Source organism: Podarcis liolepis (assembly GCF_965112155.1).
Source record: "Podarcis liolepis genome assembly, chromosome: 17".
NCBI classification, from domain to species: Eukaryota; Metazoa; Chordata; class Lepidosauria; order Squamata; family Lacertidae; genus Podarcis; species Podarcis liolepis.
In genome coordinates, this window is record NC_139571.1 from 6,835,927 (window position 1) to 6,857,671 (window position 21,745).

At 43.6% G+C, this 21,745-nt stretch overlaps 1 protein-coding gene and 1 long non-coding RNA gene across 2 annotated transcripts in view; one reads left to right on the forward strand and one right to left on the reverse strand.

The window, feature by feature from the left end:
• The window catches only part of PDE4A (phosphodiesterase 4A), a 384,429-nt gene that overhangs the window by 67,298 nt on the left and 295,386 nt on the right, over nucleotides 1–21,745 (forward strand). The gene's annotated exons all lie outside the window — the stretch shown is intronic.
• Nucleotides 6,545–11,194, reverse strand: LOC310697041. The gene is made up of 2 exons (XR_014520897.1): nucleotides 8,892–11,194; nucleotides 6,545–7,699 (listed from the first exon to the last, which is right to left on the reverse strand). It is a non-coding gene; the product is annotated as an uncharacterized lncRNA (long non-coding RNA).

The window sequence follows — 21,745 nt, forward strand, 5'->3', positions numbered from 1 at the left end:
AGGCTTAAAATGTAATGGAGGATCCCATTGTTAGCCAGTTAGCTTCTTGATGTGTTAATGGGCCTAACTAAGCATGGTTGCTAGTATAAGAAAGCAAATGGCTCTGTGGCAGAGAGCAAAGAGGTGGGGCCCCTCCCTCACCTGGCTGATAGAGAGAAGGACAACAGCCGGAACAATGTATGAAAGAACTGGGCAAGAAGCAGGCAGAAGCCAGAGGGCGAGAGTCATGCTTGATTTCTGCTGGAATCCAAGGCTATGACTACAGGAGAAGCAAGACCTCTTGGGGTGTTGATGCTGTGAGCACCTCCATCATAGGGTCAGGTTGTATATATGTGTAAATAAACCATATATCATAAAGACACCACAGTCTCTGCTGTACCTCATTTCAAGGAAACTCAACCCTGGGCATCATGCTATCTTGACCTGGTTGGAGTCTAGGGAGACGTGCAACATTATTAACACTATACCTCAATTAGATGTAAAAGGACGACTTTGACAAGTTTGCCATCCAAGCAGAAAAAAGCAACTTGGATGGAGTTTATTTTCGGTTGAACCCATTGTTAAAAATTATATTTATTTATTTTTAAGTATTCTGCCTCTGGAGTGGTTCAAAGAGTTCAAGTCCTAGGCAATTTTCAGGTGCCAGAACTTTTGATGCCAGGAGTTGTGGGTAACCGCAGGCACTGGTGGTGTCAGCCTAACCTTTGCCCAGGTGAGCAGAGTGGGGCTATGGTAAAATAGAGTGTTGCTAGTGCAGTTCAGAATAGGACTCCTTGAATGAGAAGCTAGTTGCTGCTTTGAGCAGCATTATATCTGGATGGATTGAGGCCAATACTGGATGACTAGGGTGGGGGAGACTTGGAATGGAATTTTGTGGGTAACTCAGTTGTGGCCCCTGCAAGGCAGCCATTAAGAAATGTTTGTGTGCTCTCTTTTATTTCAAAGAGAGGTGGTAGATTCATAGAATTGTAGAGTTGGAAGGTATCCCAAGGATCATCTATTCCAACCCCCTGAAATGCAGGAATCTTAACAGAAAAAAAGAGTGTTTTCTCCCTCCTCCTCTTTGTATGCTCACTACATACATCAGACCATTAGGGTTAATCCAGAGAGATTTACGATTAAATCTGCCTCTGAACTTCCCAACCACACCATCTGTATTAAGTGGCTTATTCAGATCAGAGATATACATTTCCCTGTGACAGAAATTCCCTTTAAAACCTCCTTCATCTCCTTAACTTCCCTCCCTCTCAAGCCACCATTCCAGAGGGGGCCGGCATAATCCTCTGAGTGATGATCTCCTCTTTGATAATCTCCTGTTTGCTGTGCTCTGAGGGAGCTCTGAGCCCAAAGCCAATGCTGAAAACATCTCAGCCAAAGGATCATGATAAGTTTAGTACTACTGGCAAGCCAGGTGCCCCGACCTTATATTTGTGCATTTTTGCCTAAGTGTAGAACCTGACATCTATCCCTATTGAAATTCATTTTGTTAGTTCTCCAATCGTTTAAGGTCATCTTGAATCCTGATTCTGTCTTCTGCTGCGTTAGCTACTTTCATGGGAAAGGCAATATTAATTGCATCACAGACATCCACACAGGTGGATTCATCCATGAGACAAGGTGGGGCAACTGTCTCACACAGCAGGATTCACAGCAACAGTAGCAGATCCCAGTGTAGTTCTTTATTTTCCCCCCGGTTCCTGTGTGTGTGTGTGTGTGTGTGTGTGTGTGTGTAATTAATTTAGGAATTTGAACTGCTAGGCTGGCAGGAGCTGGGACAGAGCAACGGGCGCTCACCATGTCACGGGGATTCAAGCCGCCGACCTTCCAATCAGCGAGCTCAAGAGGCTCAGTGGTTTAGACCGAGGGCAGTCTTAAGCATATCTGGCACCGTGATGGAAAGCTCCCTCCGGTGGCCCCACCCCACCCCGTTTCCCAGAGTTTTCTAGGGAGGATGGCACTGCCGGTGGGGCTGGAGGAGGAGGGCAGCGGCTGGAGGGTGGCTCCTCTGGCGGGGAAGAGGTAGAGGCTGGACGCGGCACCTCCCGGCTCAGCTGGCCACTTCGTGCCACAGTGGCCATGGCAGACGGAGGCTCCGGGCATGGCACACCTTTGGCACGGCATGGCGGAGGCGGGCAAGGGCGGTGAATTGATGCCGAGAGCTGCCACGTCCAGCCTCCACCTCTTCCCTGGCACCTTCCAGAACTTGGCGCCCTGGTGCCCCGCACCACTAGCCTCTATGAGTAAGACGCCCCTGTTTAGAAAACAGCGCGCCGCAACCCCATAGTCACCTTTGACTGGTCTTAACCATCCAGGGGTCCTTTACCTTTACCTTTTATCTTTTAGTTTAGGAATACACCAGAAATAGTTACTAGCATGGTTGGGAAAGAAATAAGAATCATACAGTGGTACCTCGGGTTAAGTACTTAATTTGTTCTGGAGGTCCGTTCTTAACCTGAAACTGTTCTTAACCTAAAGCACCACTTTAGCTAATGGGGCCTCCCGCTGCCGCCCTGCCGCCAGAGCACGATTTCTGTTCTCATCCTGAAGCAAAGTTCTTAACCCAAGGTACTATTTCTGGGTTAGCGGAGTCTGTAACCTGAAGCATATGTAACCTGAGGTACCACTGTATACTTTTTGGATTGCTATGCAGTTTCTGGTGTGTATACAGTCATATCTCATGTTGTGTCCGCTTCAGGTCGCGTTTTTTTCAGGTTGCGGACTGCCAAAACCCAGAAGTACCGGAACAGGTTACTTCTGGGTTTTGGCAGTTGAGCATGCGCAGAAGCACTAAATCGCGCTTTGCGCATGCGCAGAAGTGCCAAATCGCAACCCGCGCATGTGCAGACGCACATGCGCAGGTTGCAAACGTGCATCTCGCATAGATCACGTTCGCAACCCGAGTGTCCACTGTACATTGTTTATAGTTATGTGGAGGGCCAGGAAAGAAATTAAAGCATTGCGGAAGTAGTGGGCATGGAAAGTAACAGAAAATGACAGTTGATCCATCGCCCACCCCCAAACACTGAAACAAATCGTCTACAGCCCCAAGTGCAGCTGTTTGGAGCTGCATTTCCCTGAATTTACAGGGGGGAAGCCTTGAGACTGGTGTTGTTTGAAGGCTAACATCATTTGGACTGCACAAATCAAATGGGACCACAAACGGCTGCAAACACGCAGTATACTCCCATGCATTTGCTAAGTGTACCTTGCAATGTTGTGGCAGCCACCTCCATCACCCTCTTATTAAGGGCCAAGTTCCATGTGGCAGCACAGCCCACGTGCATTTGCATTCCTCATGCCTGCATCTGCACTACGCTCCGTTCCTGGCTTTGCCCCCTCCAGTTTTGGCAAGAACTTGTCAGAAAGATAACGTTCTGGCTTAGCCACAATAGAACTCTGGCGGTCTGCAAATCTGCTGGATTGCTTGCTATTCTTTTACCATTGTGAGGCACAAAGGCACCAGAGTTAAGATGGTGATTATCAATAATGGGGTGCATTTTGGATTCCCAACTAACTGCCACGCAGCAGATCTTGTGTCTTAATGCTATGCAATTATAGCGAGCAGCATATGCCATCATTAGCGCTCCCTGGTGCGCTGGGGAAGGGGGTATTAGCTAAAAGCATGCTTATTTTTAGAAGGTCCTTTAAATGTTTCTTTTTTGAAAGAAAACACCCATAAATAGTCCTTTAGTCCCCAAGAGCCCTATTAGTTGAAGCAGCATGATGTGCCCTGAGATTAGTATTAATGTGCAGCCCACTTTATAAACTAATCTGGGAATTGTCTTTTTAACACTAGAGGAATATATGCTCGGCATTGACTTCTCTAAAGCTGCAGTCCTGTGCACATTTCCCTGGGAGTAAGCCAAAAGGAAAACCTTGAAAGAGTCTCAGGCTGCGTGTCACTGCACTGTCACAGGCTGCTGTTTTAAGGGCCTCTTCACACATTATATATTTGGAGGCACACCTGTGATAAGGAACAAGAAGTGTTTTTTATTCTGAGGGTGGCATTCCCTCATGAACCTTTCAGGGGCTGGATGACTATGGTGCAACTTGAATAAAATATGGGAGGGGCCCATATAATCTTCTTTTTTTAAAAAAAAAATATTATTAATTTTCCATTTAAATATATATAATCACATCCTTATTATCCGCTTTACCTCTTTGGCTCTTTAGAGCCTATCGACTTCCTTCCCTCCCACCTCTTGACTTTCAAAATTAACCTTTATATCACAGCATTTTATATATTTTCCTATTCTAATAAGACTCATCACAAAATACCTCGACATTTAAATAAATGTAGAAAGGTAAAAAAATTCTCATTACAAGTCTTCAGATACCCCTACTAGTGTTGTTGATGGTTTACAATGATCTTTCAAATGTTGTATAAATTTACTCCAGTCTTTTTGGAAAACTTGATCATGCTGTTTTCAGATTTTTCCCGTCAGCTTCGCCAGTTCCTCAAAGTCCATCAGTTTCATCTGCCACTCTTCTTTTGTTGGTACTTCTTGCTGTTTCCATTTTTGGGCTAAAAGGGTTCTTGCCGCTGTTGTTGCATACATGCAAAATCTTTTATCTTTTCTTGGCATCTCTTCGCCTACTATACCCAGTAAAAAGGCTTCTGGTTTTTTAACAAAAGTGTTTTTAAACATTTTCTTTAACTCGTTATTTATCATTTCCCAGAAAGCCTTTAGGAGGGGCCCAGATAATCAGTCACAAGATGTGGCCCACATACACACCCCATTTGAATGGCAATGCCTATCAATTTGGGAGGCTTTGCCCCCCGAATATTTTATTGGGAGTGAAGGGACTTGAGCCCCTAGGAATTGGCTCCTCTGCTTTTCTGGATGGGGCCAGAGACATACAGGACTCTTAACTTTCTCCATAGGCAACATACCAGCCAAGTGGAAGTCAGAGGTTTCTACCAGGGTTCTTCCCCAGCCACAAGATTAGGCGAGCTCTGGTGGAGCAGTACCCTACTTGCCCTCCTGGACTAGCCTCAACTGGTTTTCTTAATAGCAAAGCTGGAGATTATATTTTAGGTGGTATACCAGGTAAAAGAAAAAAGTCAATAGAAGTTAAATTGCATAGCATCAGCTAGTGGTTGGAGGAAATGTAACCCTCAACCAGATGCAGGCGACAGGAATTCATTTCTCTCCAGTTTCATTATCCTGTTTTTGAAGGGCTCAATTTGTAATTCTCATAAAACAACAACTAATAATCCTGTGTTGGTCTATAAGGGGGAAGGGAATCCAAAGTTCATAGTGGGATTTTGCAAGCATTCATATGCTCAGAGAGTGAGCTGCAGGCAGTCTTTTGTTTCTCCTGCACTGACGTTCTAGGATGTGTGGTGGTCACCTGTCTATGTTACCGGGTGGATCTTGCTCTGTAATATGCTGTTTGTCACTCAGACTGCAACCATTTGGTGGAGCATTCTTGCAGCCTGAGCCAATTCTAAGAAGACAAAATTGTTCCATGCAAGCAAAGCTGTTCGCAGCCTAACCCATCTCTCAGGAACATTAACAGCAGGCAGCATTGATAGCTTTATAATCAAGGAGCCGATTCCAAGGCAGCACTGACACAAACTCTGCAGGAAATATGTGCGTCTTTCCTAGAGACCAGTGAATGTATTTTAATCTTCTCCATCTTAAATGTAAAGCACATTTGATTAAATGTAAGTTGCCTTCCCCATCCCCTCCATGTGATGTGCTACATCCAAGGTTTCGTTATGAAACTGTTGACTTTTACAAATGTGTAATGTATTTTTCTTTTTACAGTATGGATTATAGACACAGAGAGCACAGTCTGCATAGATAACAATTTTACTGTGTTGTACAGGGAAATTTGTTCCTAAATACCTGTGGTCTTCTGTCAAAGTCATTCCCGGCTGCAAATCACTGTGGGAAAGCTGTAAGGGGCAGAACTGTATTTATGGCAGCAATAAAATAAAATAAGATCTAGTGAAATGTGGCAGAAATCCCAACCTTCTAGAAGCCTAAAAACTAAAAAGTTTACAGGACTCACAGAAAATCATGGATCTGTTCAAAATTAAAGTATGTATAATTAAGTGGGCCTCAGATTTAGTCACTTCTTAATTATTTTGTATTTGATTCTTCTCTCAACTTGTTTCTACCTGCAGCTTAAGAGCTGAAATGAGAGATATGATTTGGTAAAAGACATGGCTCTTTTTTGTACACAGATATTTCATCATATTTAATTACGTCTCACTTCTTAGGTGTGTGGCGCTATTTTGTTTTGTGTTCCATCATTTTTAATTTTTTATTCTACCTAGAGCTGGAAGTGGCCTAGGTCTCTCTGGACTACGGAAACTGAGTGTCCCTGATCATTGTTCTTGCTGGCCAGGACTGGTAGCAGCACACAAGCACTCAAAGGCTTGGCCAGTATTCTCTGTAAAACGGACTGCACACTCCCACATCCCAAGCATGTCCCAGAACCTTTTGCGAATTGCAGTGTTTCTGAAATGCAGAAAACTTGAAAAGCACGATAGACAATAGAGTCTGCAGCAAAATAAGCACTCCAGCATAAGTTTGCAATGAGATAACATTCTTTTTATTGCTAAAAGAGATCAAAATCAACATCTAGATATGACAATTTGATTCTTTTCATTCCCCCCCAATTTATATTTCACCCTATGTTGTAATCATCCCAGGAACATTCAGTTAAAAACAAAAAAATTAAAGATAATATGCATAAGGAAAGATAAAAATGAACAAATTTGATAATAAATATACAGAATCTTCCTTGCTAAGATTTAAAAGAAGCCAGTCACAGGACTGGAGCCGTTCCTTAGCCACACTCCTAATGAGTCTGGCATGGTTTCCGTTTTAATATTCCTTTGATATCTCCACCAAATAGTGGGTTTTTCTTCACACTCAAGTGTCACAGAAGAGTAATACAGTAATGCCCTCACTGAAAGCGTTGGGCTTTCAGTGCCTGTAACACTTTCTGGGTCGTCTACAAATTTTTGCTTGGAAGTGATTATTTCACTCATTTTCCAAAAATATTTTTCACCCAGAACCAGCGTTCCACTTAAGATCTGTGAAGCTGCTGCATTAAACCAAGTATAGATAGAAATTCCAGCACACTGTTCTGTTTCAATGGGAGGCACTCCCAAAACCTCAGGAAGCTTAATTCCTTTGTTTGTTAATATAGAATGCAGATTCCATGAAATGGAAATAAGTACCAATGTACCTGCTGCCAAGTCCACAATTGCTCCGATGGAAAAGAAGGTGATGATGAAATCATCGTGTTTTCCCGGCTTAAATATGTTATAGAGCACAAAGGCCATACAAAAACGGTCACCACATTGGCAATTGAGGCCAATGGCATCAAGTCCTGGGCAAGGATGATTTCAGAGGGTAGGGACTCCTCATCGTTTAATGGTATGGATGTGATGTTGATCTTCTTCATTGTCATTCTGCACACAGAACAGGCGCCCCAGATCCCAGTGCCCACAATGCCAGGTTTGTTGCTGCCCATGGTGTTCTCAATCTGCCACACTCTCCATTCAAGATTAGCAGATGTGGAGCAGATGTTCATAACGCAACCAATAAGAGCCAGGACAAAGGCACCCAGTTGCAAACAGAATACCCTGCACAACAGCCATACTGGAAAGGAGCCATAATGTGCCTGGGGTGGAACTTTAGCTTTGGTACTGGGAAGGCTGGCGATAGAAGGCATGCTGGAGAAAAACACAGACAAAAGATAACCGTTAGATACTTAGACACAATATCATATGGATATCCACCTGGCCTAGGGGGCGAGGCCCACACTCACCAGCCCTACTGAAGAGGCTCCTCTTGAGGCTGGAGGAACATCGCCCAGCTGTAAAGCACGGAGGCTGCTCCCTGCAAGGCCCTTTCCACCTGGCCTAGGTGGAACATCACCCGGCTAATGTTTTCTTGATTTATTGATTTAATATGCTGTAAACAGCTTTGAGATTTTTATTAAAAATATAAAGCGGTATAGAAATTAAAAAATAAATTTAATAAATAAATCTCCTAAAGTTTGGGCAAATAGTGATGTGTAGCTAAAACAATGCCATCATTCTAGGGCAAATTCTGCATTTCCCACCTTGAGACGTTGGAATGGAAAAGTCTGCTGTACTTGCAATCATAAGTGCCAGGAATCAGACTTCCCCAGGGGGAAGAAATTGCACAACCGCACAACCCCTTTTGTTCTATTGGACCCCCTCAATGCAGATAATTGGGCTCTTGTCTACTCCTCCTCTGCTCCCCTCCCTACCCTCTCCATTGTTAAAATGTCAGGCATGATCCAACCCTTGAAAGAAAGTTTGGTGCAACAAATTAATACAGCTAGTAAAGGTAAAGGAACCCCTGACCATTAGGTCCAGTCGTGACCGACTCTGGGGTTGCGGCTCTCATCTCGCTTTACTGGCTGAGGGAGCCGGCGTACAGCTTCCGGGTCATGTGGCCAGCATGACCAAGCCACTTCTGGCGAACCAGAACAGCACACGGAAACGCCGTTTACCTTCCCGCTGGAGCGGTACCTATTTATCTACTTGGACTTTGACGTACTTTCGAACTGCTAGGTTGGCAGGAGCAGGGACAGAGCAACGGGAGCTCACCCCGTTGTGGGGATTTGAACCACTGACCTACTGATCGGCAAGTCCTAGGCTCTGTGGTTTAACCCACAGCGCCACCCGCTACTGTTCAGTAAATAATCCTTTCTGACTTTAGTCCCCCCCCTCTCTCAAACACACACACACACACACACACACACACACACAATGTGAAAAGCCTACCAAGTGGCTCTCAGACAGGACAAAAGGAAATAAAAGTCAATTTGTTCTTATCTGAGAAAACACTGCTATGTTGGTGGGGAACTGAGGAGTGCTGCCTATATGCACCTACACGAAATCACTTCTTCAGCTAGTCTCTGGTATGCAAGGTCTTTTTCCAGGGCTTTCTCTTCGTGTGTCTGACCTAAGAGAAGACCTGAGAAGAGAGAAGCTGGTCTGAGCATGGCAGCAACCACTCCTTGGAGTTCTGAGGCAGTTGCAATGCAGCTTGCTTTGAACTTTCAGAACATCAGAAATCATAACTCCAGAGTACTGGTCGTTTAGTACATTTGGCAACTGCTTGGAGGCAATATGCATTTGAATACCAGTATGATTCTTCAACTTTTAAAAGACACCTTTTTGTTAGATGTAAGCTTATGCAAAGATTGGATACAAAATGTGGAAATAAACACCCCAGCTGCCAGTTCCAAAGGAATGAGCGAGCCAGATCTGAAATAAACAAATACACAAATAAACAAATATTTAGTTGTTTCCATTGGGTTTGAACACCACTTTGAATTGCAGCAACTTTATTCAGTAGTACTGGTGGATCTGACTAGTCCAGTATCCCTTTTCTAAAAATGAAAAGCTTTATAAAAACTCTACGGGGACAGGCAAGTATTAACTCCATATTACAGTCTGTCAGATGTGTGGAGACGTCTGGTACTGTGAAATAATTTATTGCTTAAGTTCGGGCTACTTTGTAAATGATGAGGGGGATCTTTGACTCAGAGGTTTCCCAGCCCATTGGTTGCTTTCCTGGTCACCCGAATATCAATTCTCCCTACATTCACTGTGTTGGTCCCCAGGTAGATGACTCTTTTGAGATTCGCTGATCTTCATGTGCTATGGACTCATAATAATATTTTTTTTGTAGATTTATAAGTCTTCTACAGATACTTTTCCTGCACATGCTCGTGGGGATTCCTTCCCTTATAAAATGTGGGACTGAAAATATCCAGCATTCCCAATTTGAATCCCTGAATGAGAAGTGGCAGACACACCCTGTGTGAAGGAGCACTTTCCTCTTACTGGTACTTTTGGGAACATGGGATATAAACGAACTGTCCCTCAATCTAGAGATCTGTAAGCCCCCAGTATATACTGCTAAATCAATTTCATTGCTTTGACCTTTCCTGTTAAGGGAGATGCTACAGCTCTTGGGTCATTGCTGTTGCCCGTTTCTGTACCTTCCCCAGCTTTATGATACCCGTTTTGAGACTTGGCGACTAAAAGAGCACACAGTATTCTAAATGTTAACGTCTCCCTCCGCAAAGAAATGGCCTCGAATTACCTGCCCCTTTCAGTTCTGCCTTTTAAGCCCCAGACTCCTTTGTTCTGAATATTTTGTCACAAGCTCAGCTTTCCACCCTCCCCTTAGAGCCACAAGGCCCCGGGCTAAAATACACTGCTACCAAAAATGGCAAAGTGCTCAGTTTAGCAGCGGAAGAAGAAATGAAGCTGCAAGCGGGTTTTGTGTCATTCCCTCGCTCTCAAGGGCTGTTTTCTTCAAGGGGTGGTTAGGAAAAAGAAGAGTTTTGGATTTGATATCCCGCTTTATCACTACCCGAAGGAGTCTCAAAGCGGCTAACATTCTCCTTTCCCCCACAACAAACACTCTGTGAGGTGAGTGGGGCTGAGAGACTTCACAGAAGTGTGACTGGCCCAAGGTCACCCAGCAGCTGCATGTGGAGGAGCAGAGACACGAACCCGGTTCACCAGATTACGAGTCCACCGCTCTTAGCCATGGGGTGCAGGGCATGGGCATAGCCATGCTTTTTGTTGGGAGGGGAGGCCTTTTGATGGGGGGGCAGAACCAATGTGATTGGTCAGTTAGTTAAGTATATTTTTTATTGTTTTACTTGATCTAGAGGGGACAGCTGTCCTCACCTTGGCTATGCCCATGGTGCAGATGGCAGCTGTCCCCCTAAATCCAGTAAATAAATAAAAATACTTAACTAACTGTCCAATTGCGTCACAGATAACTCAGTTCTGCCCCCGCAACATAAAGTCCCCCCCCCCATAAGTCCTGGCTATGCCCATGACAAATATAAGATAAAAAACAAATAAAATAAAACCTACATACAGCAACAGTGTTTTGTGTTGTGTAGGCTCCTATGATGTAAGTAATGGGCCCCGCCTGCTAGCCTGCTCCCTAAAATACCACTGGTTCGCTCATTTCTATATCAGTTACTTTGATATGATACATATTATGTTATGTGCAAATGGCAAATAGATACCTGTTAGGTCCATAAATTACCATATAGCATATATTCAACACAAAAAACAGCGACAATTTGTTGTTGACAAAGGACAGCTGGACAAATAAAGGGCCCCATTACCTTCAGTGGCTTAGGGCCTCATCAAACCTAAATCTGGCCCTGTGTATACCCCCCCACCTACAATTTCCTGTGTCTTCATCTGACTTTCAACCCAGATGTGCAGTTTTCAGAAGGAAAGGGGGCAGAAAAACAAAAGGTGTGAAATCCCCACAACACGCGCTCAAAGGACCTTCTGGGATTGTGACCCACATTCAGTTCTTTACAAGTGTAAAAATCATAGGCGTGTATGACAGAAATATCAGCAATATTCTGGAACTCCAGTTCTGTCTATCTATAAACGGTGTTAATTTTAGCCATCTTCTAGCTAGCTATAACAGGGGTGTGTGTGTGTGTAGACCAGCAACACTTAATTATCTAATCTGCTTTCATGGCAAGCTCATAGTTGTGACAGAAAATTTATGATGGGAATCCAAGAAGAGGAAAACCAAAGAGACTCCATTTTGCTTCAGATAATAGGCAAATCAAGGCAGACATAATTTAGCCTTCTCTGCAACTTGCTGGCTTTTCTCACACACCCCACCTACCTCAATACTAACAACAACAACAACATTTTTATCATTTATACCCCACCTATGTGGCTGGGTTTCCCCAGCCACTCTGGGTGGCTTACAGCACATTAAAAATTGTAAAACAGACATTAAATAGTTCCCAATACTGTACAGAGTTGCCTCCAGGTGTCTTCTAAAAGCCACATAGTTGACCTTGACATTGACACCTGCCATTGCAATAGTCTGACACCCCACCTCACATTTAGATTTTGCCATTTTCACCTCTCCCACTTCCCCCCAAAATGTACCGACCAGCAAACTTAGCTAAAACTGCCAGACGTTCCATCACCCCCTAACCTGCTTAACTGAGAAGCTGATGCTGACTTTGCAAGATGACTTCAGACAAAAAAAAAGAAAAAAAGAAATACTAGGTTGCCATAGTGATTGCTTACGCTGAATGCTAAAAGCCAATAGAGTCATAGTATTATTAATGTATGGAATTAAATAGTATAAGATGTGCGAGCTATTCTGTAAAAAGACAGGCAGGTTTTGGAACTTGATTCCCTTGTACCTTCTTACTGCAGTCTGAATAAATCTTTTCTTTTTCCACCCTGGTGTGATTCTTGACTCATCATCCCAGCATTGGACTTTTGTCCATAACAGATACATCTGCAGATTCAGAATTTCTCTGGTGCTTCATATATATTACATCAGTATTCTGAACTGCCCTCCTCAAAAGGATGTTATGAAGAATAACGATGCCTTGAATCTGATCTACTAATCAAAACTCTCAGGTTGAGATCCTATTCACCTATGATTTTATTTCTTGCTGTGAGACACCCTGAGAACTAATAATAATAATAATAATAATAATAATAATAATAATAATAATATTTATACCCAGCCCATCTGGCTGGATTTCCACAGCCACTCTGGGTGGCTCCCAACAGAATTAAAAGCACAATAAAACATAGGTAAAGGTAAAGGGACCATTAGGTCCAGTCGTGGCCAACTCTGGGGTTGCAGCGCTCATCTCACTTTACTGGCTGAGGAAGCCGGCATACAGCTTCTGGGTCATGTGGCCAGCATGACTAAGCCGCTTCTGGCGAACCAGAGCAGCGCATGGAAATGCTGTTTACCTTCCCGCCGGAGTGTTACCTATTTATCTACTTGCACTTTGACATGCTTTCGAACTGCTAAGTGGGCAGGAGCTGGGACCGAGCAACAGGCGCTGACCCTGTCGCAGGGATTTGAACTGCCGACCTTCTGATCTGCAAGCCCTAGGCTCTGTGGTTTAGACCATAGCACCACCCGCATCCTTAAAACATAGGTAGACATATAAAGAACGTTAGAAATAGCTAAGTCAGTGCAATGGATCTCACCAGGGCAAGGGGGCTTTCCTCCCCGTTGCTCCCTCAGATCTACTCTGGGGAGTCAGGAGAACCCCCAGAACAAAATGAGACAGGGAGCGTGATTGTTCCATCTGGCAAGCGAAAATGCTTTCGCTGATGGAATGATCAGAAGCACTTGGTGTTTTAATCCCTCCCTCTAATTAAATTAAATTAATGAGTGTGCACTGTTTTAACACAGTGAAGAAGAAGAAGAAGAGTTTGGATTTGATATCCCGCCTTTCACTCCCCTTCAGGAGTCTCAAAGCGGCTAACAATCTCCTTTCCCTTCCTCCCCCACAACAAACACTCTGTGAGGTGAGTGGGGCTGAGAGACTTCAAAGAAGTGTGACTGGCCCAAGGTCACCCAGCAGCTGCATGTGGAGGAGCGGAGACGCGAACCCAGTTACCCAGATTACGTGACTACCGCTCTTAACCACTACACCACACTGGCTCTCAGTGGGTGGGACTTACTTTTGCATAAACACACCTAAGATTGTGCCATGAAGTGGTTCACAAGGCAATAGCCCAATTCAGACATCACCACCGTGTTAACCATAGCTAGAAAGCGAAACAAATGGTTGACCTTTCAAATAATTAGGCAAGCGTAAGAGCTGCTTGTTGGTTTTCATTTTCTGTCTGCCTAGCACTTTTTTCGCAAGGGTGGTAGCCTCCAGAGGTGGAGCAACAACTGCAATTATTGTTCAGGCATTATGTCAAGCCATGGTGAACACAAACCGTGTTATGTAAACCTTCTAACAAAACTTTCTGATTCTGATTTGCCAGATTGGAATTCAGTGCACCTTCTGTGACCAAGCTCTGTTCACTTTTTTTGCCTAAGCTTCCAGCTCATTAAGCAAAGTTAACATTATGCTAAGTATGATTGTAGTAACGAGGCCCAAGGTGCTGCTCAGGAAATAGAAGCAGGCAGCAAAATGTCATAAGTCATTTGTGATACTTGCATCTTGTCAGCACTTACTCCAAGAAGCAGATTGTTTAAATTGTCAGAGAATACAACCAAGACTTTCAGAAGCAGATGAAAACTTTTTCCTTCCGCACCTAGTTGCAAGCCTTTATAATAGCAGCCTAAACTTCCCAGGTACACTATGCATCTAATGTAGCAAAAAAGTTCATTTAATAAAAGCTTATAAAGTTATTATATGAAGAACAGAAGCAAAATGACAGCTGGATCTGGAAGCTGAAGAAACACGGGGGGGGGGGGGAATCACGGAGAACAGGCTGGCTAATGGCAATGAGCCTTTAATAAGAATTAATTAGGTGCATTTTTTCCACTGCTGTCTCAAAGGTGTACATACATTTGTGTCAGCAGTTCCAATTGGAGTTTTTAGCTGGAATGTAGAAATGTAGGAAGTGTAACCCCACAAATGTAGCATGGGAGACCCAATCCTGAGGCAGCATTGATGAGTTCCTAAAAAGTAAAGCACACAAGCAAAACTCTGAAAGTAGCTTCATTGATTTTCAAGTGAAACCAGAACTCTTCCTGCTGGGACTTATGGATATACAGTTAGAAAAGAGCTATAGAATTTTGTTACAATATATGATTACGGCTTCTAGACTTTTGTATGCACAAAAACGGGAGGACTGCTAGAATGGCTGCTAAAACTGGCGGACTTAGTTGATATGGCAAAACTGACATGTTTAGTCAGAGAAAAGTCATTGTTAACATTTGTTAAAATAAAAAAATTCCTTCCAGTAGCACCTTAAAGACCAACTAAGTTAGTTCTTGGTATGAGCTTTCGTGTGCATGCACACTTCTTCAGATACACTGAAACAGAAGTTGCCAGATCCTTCTATATAGTGAGAAGGTGGGGAGGGGTATTACTCAGAAGGGTGTAACAAATATTTAACAAATAAATATTAACAAATATTTAACATCTCATGGACTTTTTTCGTGAAAAACAAAAAGAAATAATGACATCTGGATTTGAGGATTGTAGATAATATTTCTTTATAGAAAGTGGTTTTGTGGGGTATTGGATTGGATGAATGAAGTGAATATTGTTTTTATATAGCAGACAGATGAAGAATTGGAAGTTCTGTATTTTCTGAATCTTATTTTTCTATCTTACTATTTTAACCTCTTCTATTTCCTTCCTTCCTTCCTTCCTTCCTTCCTTCCTTCCTTCCTTCCTTCCTTCCTTCGCCTTTGCCACTGGATAGACACTGATAGCAAGGACAGCATACAGAAACAAAAATCTCAAAGTCTACAAATGAAATACAAAATGCTATAACCACAAAACCACAAAACCATTATGGAGGCGATTGAAATGATAAAGTATCTGTCACATATATATCTTATCTAAATCTCACACCATGGTTCTAAGTGTATTCTAATCAGTTGCCCATAGTTGATGAAGATACCAACCCAACACACCCTTCTCGCCCCCCCTTCTGGTAATGCCCTGTATTCTCCAGTGACCTTTGCAGATTGAATAAAATCCTGCCACACAGCGCTAAAATTATGTAGCTGTGCTTTTCCTTGTAGCTAACATGTGGATAAAGTAATTTCCACCTGATATTACTATACGGTGGTACCTTGGTTCTCCACCGCCTTGGTACTCAAACTTGGAACCCAAACACTGCAAACCCGGAAGTACCAGTAAGTGTGAAGGTTTGCAAACTTTTTCAGAAGTCGAACATGCTCCACTTTGAGTGCCACACTTCTGTTTTGAGTGTTATGCTTCCAATTTGAGTGCCACACTTCTGTTTTGACTGCCACACTTCCATTTTGAGTGTTACGCTGAGGTCTGTCTGTTTTTGCTATTTATTTTCCGTTTTTGTTTTTGTGGCTCTTTTTTGTTGTTTTTTTGTGTGTGTGTGACTGTGTGGAACCTATTTCAGCTACTGATTGATTGATTGTGTGACTGCAGTACATTGTTTATTGCTTTCACCTTATGGATCAGTGGTCTCGTTAGTAAAATCCATGTTAAATTGGTGTTTTAGGGGTTGTTTTTAAAAGTCTGGAACAGATTAATCCATTTTGCATTACTTTCTGTGGGAAAGTATGCCTTGGTTTTGGAACGCTTTGGTTTTGGAACGGACTTCCAGAACGGATTAAGTTTGAGAACCAAGGTACCACTGAATATCATATGTTTCTGTGGCAAGTCTTTGAAGACACATTGTCGAGGTTTCTCCAGTTCTGTACTATTGTTTTTCTAGCTTTCACCAGTAAATGTGCTATCAAACCCTTAGAACTTATCACCTGATTAGATCCTGTAAATATTAATAAAATAAACAATTATGGAGTGACATCTATCAGTGTGTTTGTCATTTTTATCATTTCAACATGAAATAAGGCCCCAAACCTTTCAACATATGGGCATGTCCTCCACAAACGTAAATATACCCTTTTATTGTGGTAGCCTTGCCAGCGCTTGGAATCGACAGAGGGCATAATATGTGCCATTTGGTTCGGCATAGGATACCACTGTTGTAAAATTTTGAGAAGTATTTCTCTGGTGTTAGCTGATATTGATTTAAATGGTTTGTTTAACCATAAAATACTCCATGTGGGGTCCTTTATATTGTTTTCAAGATCATCTTCCCCAATCGAACTTAAACCTATGAGACAGCCTAATTCAGTCTCCAGCTATGTTGTATATAAATCTGGGTACCGTATTTTTCGCTCTATAACACGCACCTGACCATAACACGCACATAGTTTTTAGAGGAGGAAAATCCGTAGGCATGCCACCTGTAGGCATTCCCTCCATAACACGCACAGACATTTCCCCTTACTTTTTAGGAGGAAGAAAGTGAGTGTTATGGTGCAAAAAATACGGTATATGCCTTTTCCACTATTTCCCCTGTTATACTTCCATTACTTGCCTGTGTTTTAATAACTAAATCATTTAACAGATGTATTTGTTGGGGAAAACAACTCAGGGACATATTTCCCAAGGACACTGAAGGATTTTAATGGGGAATATAGTACTATATTCAGTGCTATTTAGAATGACAGTTGTAATTCCATTTCTTTCTCCAAATGGGCAAGCAGAGACAAAAGCATGGAGGAGGAAGATGAGACAATGAAGCCTTTCCTTCTGGGCAGGATTGCTGTAGATCAGGGGTCAGCCGTGGGCCAGTCCACCGTCCCTCAGACCATGTGGTGGGCTGGACTATATTTTTTGGGGGAGGGGAAATGAACGAATTCCTATGCCCCACAAATAACCCAGAGATGCATGTTAAACAAAAGGACACATTCTACTCATGTAAAAACATGCTGATTCCTGGACCGTCTGCGGGCCGGATTGAGAAGGTAAATAGGCTGCATCTGGCCCCCGAGCCTTAGATTGCCTACCCCTGCTACAGATGGAGTCCAAAGGGAGAGGACAAGCAAGCGGGCAGGCGTGATGGTGGTGAGGAAGTGGTCCCACTCAGGAAGAGAAGGCTCAGAGGGCATCTAGCTCAAGAGCCCCTCAAAACCCAATGAAGTGTTGCGCAACCTTGGCCTCTCTTAACGTGTGACAGTTGTGGGATTTCATGGCAGGGAAGGGCAGGGGAAGATTGAAAACTGTAGATGGCCATGGGGCTTTCCCCCCCCCCTTTCTTTCTTCTTAGGAGCCTGTGTCACATTTTAGCTTCTAGCTTTATATTGATCTGAAACAAGAACACAAACCTTGGGAGATACGTGCGTTTGGACAGCCTTGTGCTTGTTAACATTTCCAGCCCTGGTGTTTGAGGTACAAGTTTTAGAACCACTCACACGTATGAGGAATAAAGGGCAACCTTCCCCTGTTCTCCTCAGGAGTTGGCTCAGGGAGCACTGATAACAAGCTCTTTACTTCTTGCCCTTCTTGCATAAATGTGACAAGGCTCATTGAACGTGATGAATGGCATTTTGCTGAACCACAGATGCAAACCTCTTAAGAACTGTGCTATTTCATCTCCAGGCAACTGGAGCCATGGCTGCAATTTTCCCCCTTGCCTTGATAAGCCTCCATAAACTTCCATGTGTAGAGCATCCTGGAAACCTCTTGCCAGAAGGTTCTTGTTCAGGGGCAGCAGATCAGTGCCCCCATCTTTGCCTCCCACCTGCAGACCCACCTGCCACCATTTTGTTGGCTGGCTGGTTAACTGTCTGACTACTGCTGCTGACCAACCAGCAACCTGCTCGGAAGCTGTTGTCTAGGCCTCTGGGAACATCACTCCAAGTGGTGGCACTACTCCTAAAGCCCTGTGCTCACCACTCCTGTGTGCTTTGGTCTGAAGGAAGTGTTTTTTATGGACAAAGTGGACCTGTTTAAAGTTTCACAGTTTATTACAGGGGTCAGCAACCTTTTTCAGCCGTGGGCCGGTCCACCGTCCCTCAGACCATGTTGTGGGCCGGACTATATTTTGAAAAAATATATATGAATGAATTCCTATGCCCCACAAATAACCCAGAGATGCATTTTAAATAAAAGGACACATTCTACTCATGTAAAAACTAATTCAAGCTCCAAGGAAAATATATCAGAACCTTCTTGAAGTGACCCTTTGCTTTCCCCAGGCACCAGCCTGGCACCCAAAAATCTCCATGTGGTTGCAGTTGGATCCTGGCTAGTTTTGAGAACTGCTTCTGATACCTGGGATCATGGTTCTCCAAAAGACGACTTCAGACGTTGAACTTAGCTCTGCTTTTTTAAAGGGGTGGGTCAGGTCCTTTCTTGTCAGACAGACATCTGGAGCTAGTTCTTGTCAAGAGCTCAGCCTACACTCGAGTAGGACCCTGGCAGAGACACATGCCCGACTGGCATGTTCCCTCCCTCCTGGTCAATCCTTCGGGAGCTTCAAAAGCTTTCTTCTGCCCGAACATCACAGCGACTGATGCCAACTGACACCGGCACACTTAGGGATCCGTACAGTATGCGTAGTTGCGTAACAGATCTCAGCAACTCAGCATTTTGGCTGATCTACTTTATTTACATATAAACACACACGAAGCACTGCAACATAGCTCCCTCCCTCTCTAGCATCAGACAGCAAAGAGAAAAAGAACAAAGGACAATAGTCCCACTTCACGGAACACAGTAATACAAACATCCTGTCTCCGTCACTTCCCACTCTGTGGAGTCAAAACATATTCCGTCATGTGAAAGACAAAAACCCCATGACTGCAATCATGGAGCAGGAATTCTAACAGTTCTGCAGTGGGCCCAGCACTACTTATGGCTTCACCTGGGTCTGTTATCAGTGCCATTTGTTATTGACACCCAGATGTTGGAAGCATAGTGGTCAGAGTGTTAGACTAGCAGGGGTCAGCAAACTTTTCCAGCAGGGGGCCGATCCACTGTCCCTCAGACCTTGTGGGGGGCCGGACTATATTTTTTTTGGGGGGGGGAGAACGAATTCCTATGCCCCACAATTAACCCAGAGATGCATTTTAAATACAAGCACACATTCTACTCATGTAAAAACACGCTGATTCCCAGACCATCCGCAGGCCAGATTGAGAAGGCGAATGAGCCGCATCCGGCCCCTGGACCTTAGGTTGCCTACCCATGGTTTATTACTTTCACACTTGAAAGAGTGCTTGCCTACTCTGCACCTGACCTTCAAATCTGTGTGTTGGACAGTGCAAGCTCTGATCTACACTTGAGAATGCCAGTCCATGGTGACTCAGGCTTGCCCCTATGGTCTGTCCATTATAGCCGGACTGCACTATGTTTGCATCTGAACATAGAACATAGAAAGTGTTCCTCTTAAGTGCAACTTTCAGCCCAGTCCAGTGCGTGTGTTTTTCGAAGTCAGCCTGCTGGGTTGTTTGCCTGACTCCCAAGAAGACATAAGAATACAGATTGTTTGCAGAAATGTGTGTGGAGTGGGAGTGAGGATCTGTTACACATGTAAGCATTTGTAGGGTGGGTTGTTATTATTATGGGTCCCTTGTGATTTTCGGGGCAATTGAGGATACATCTAGGGTTTCAAACTTGGTATATCTGCCAAAATTACTCAAGGGAGTCTTGAACCAGCTGATCAGATGCAGTCAAGCCATATCGCTCAATTTATTTACCAGAATCAATCGCAAAAATTCTTTCATTGAATGTGAAATATTAGCAATCCTGCCTTTCAAAGTTATGCACAATACCCACCTACTTCCCCCAAACCCTACATTGCTCACAGGGACTGGATAGGGGGACCCCAGATCTTTTCAGAGGCTACATTTATAATTCAAAATGAAGCATCAAGCCAAACCAGGACTTCATTCTATTTATGGTGTGTGTTCCACCTGAATACAGCCAAGGCTCTTCCTGAGACCTTTCAGTCTTTTTCATCTGGAAAGATGCTTGCCTTTTGCCAGGCATTCACTTTTCTTTGACATTTCCATTCTCTTAGTATTGCACATAGTCACCTGTGCCTTTTTGGGTGGCTGGGTGGGAGGGAGGGAGGGAGGGAGGGAGGAGGAGGCAGCGTTGGAAGATCTTGAGTCAACTTTGCTAGCTAGCAGCACTATCCTAAGCATATTTATTGATGACAAAGTCTTGCTATATTCTACAGGGCTTACTTCATCTTAGTTTGTCTGCTTAGTATGTGCAGCCATATGATATTGTTGTCTTCCTTCCATACACAAGGAAGAGGATAAGGAAGGAGTGGCTTCCATCTGCTCCATCTGGGGATTAAGTGAGGATAGCAGAAGCATGATCAGTGGGGCTGAAGAAGGATGTGAGGACCTTTCTGCAATCTCCATTCATGCCTGATGGCCTGGGGGAGCAGATTGGCTCAGGGCATGGGAAAGGGAGAGAGAGAGAAGAAACGCCCACTGCACCTTGGATAATAGGTCCTACTTGCAGGCTTTCCATGAATATCTGGCTGGCTGCTGCAAGAACAGGGTGCTGGACCAAGCAGGTCCTGATTGCGGGAGTTGGGGATTCTCAGCTGGGCATTCCATACCCTCCAACATTTCTCAGATGAAAATAGAGACATTCCAATTCTACATCAGGAAGTTTCTCCTGCATTTGATCTCGCCGCAAACCTATACGTCATCGGCACATATACATCTGTCACCTTGAGCCAGCTACAACCTCTCCGCCAAGCCCCCCTCACAAGATTGTTGTAAAGAAAAAATGTGCAAGGGAAAGGATTGTACGCAACACCTTCCACAGATAAATGGAATGAAATACAGTGGTACCTCAGGTTAAGTACTTAATTTGTTCCAGAGGTCCGTACTTAACCTGAAACTGTTCTTAACCTGAAGCACCACTTTAGCTAATGGGGCCTCCTGCTGCTGCCGTGCCGCCAGAGCAAAATTTCTGTTCTCATCCTGAAGCAAAGTTCTTAACCTGAAGCACTATTTCTGGGTTAGCGGATTCTGTAACCTGAAGCGTATGTAACCTGAAACGTATGTAACTCGAGGTACCACTGTAAACTGCTAGCGGTAAGCTGCCTTGGGGTTCTGTCAGGGAAAAAGGAAGGACAGATGATGATGATGATGATGATGATGATGATGATGATAAAATAATAATAATAATAATAATAATAATAATAATAATAATAATAATAATAATAATAATAATAGGATCAGGAACATACCAGAGAGTAAATCTTATTAAACTCAATGGGACTTAGTTCTCAGTGCACCTTACACCTTACCTGGGAGTAAGCTCCACTCAATACAGTGGGGTTTATTTATGAGTAGGTCTCCCATTTACAATAAAGGAATCAACACCCCATGTGTTTCCTAAGAAATGGCTGGCTGCTGAAGCATTG